This window comes from Otolemur garnettii, unplaced genomic scaffold, assembly GCF_000181295.1.
Source record: "Otolemur garnettii isolate 467f Iridium unplaced genomic scaffold, OtoGar3 scaffold00054, whole genome shotgun sequence".
In the NCBI taxonomy this organism is placed as follows: Eukaryota; Metazoa; Chordata; class Mammalia; order Primates; family Galagidae; genus Otolemur; species Otolemur garnettii.
The window spans coordinates 758,102-759,167 of record NW_003852449.1 but is presented as its reverse complement, the minus strand read 5'-3'; positions in this window follow the sequence as shown (position 1 = coordinate 759,167).

Sequence of the window (1,066 nt, the reverse complement as noted above, 5' to 3'; positions counted from 1 at the left end):
CCCGGCTATTTTTTGTTGCAGTTTGGCCGGGGCTGGGTTTGAACCCGCCACCCTCGGTATATGGGGCCGGCGCCTTACTCACTGAGCCACAGGCGCCTCCCCAAATGCAACCTTTTTGGAAGGAAATATGGAGAACCCTCAGAGAACTCAAACTAGACCTCCCATTTGATCCTGCAATCCCATTACTGGGCATCTACTCAGAAGAAAAAAATCCTTTTATCATAAGGACATCTGCACTCCACTGTTTATTGCAACTCAATCGACAATCACCAAACTGTGGGAACAGCGTAAATGCCCATGAACCCAGGAATGGATTAACAAGCTGTGGTATATGTACACTATGGAATACTATTCAGTCACTAAAAAAGATGGGGACTTTACATCTTTTGTGTTAACCTGGATGGAGGTGAAACATTCTTCTCACTAAAGTATCCCAAGAATGGAGAAGAATCCAATGTAGTCAAGTCTGATACGAGGACAATGGATAACCCAATACATGTGGGGGGAGGGGGAAAGGGAGAGTAGAAAGGGGGGGGTCATGGTGTGTGATATACCTCTTGGAGGCAGGATTCAATTATAAGAGGGCATTTACCTAACAAATATAATCAGTGTAACCTGGTTCTCTGTACCCTCAACCACAAAAAAGAAAAAAAAAAAGAGAGAGAATGAACCATGGACAGAATGTTGGATCTTGATGGCATCGCTGAGCTGTTGATCATAAAGAACTTGGAATCACCATGGTAACTCACGAAATAATAAATTTCCTTATTGTTAAGCCAGTTTGAGTCCATTACTTGTTTGAATAATCCAAATAAGCCATGCAGAAAAAATAAACATTAATAAATAAATTAGGTGGGGTTTACTAAGGGCCCAGGGCCCATGAATACCTTGATAGCTGGAAGTTTTCTAAATAATCCATAAAAATCATGTTTACTACCATTGTCTTATTTATTCGGCTTTATTTATTTATTTTTTTGAGATGGAGCCTCAAGCTATCCCCCTGGGTAGAGTGCCATGGCATCACGCTCACAGCAACCTCCAACTCCTGGGCTCAAGCGAGTCTCCT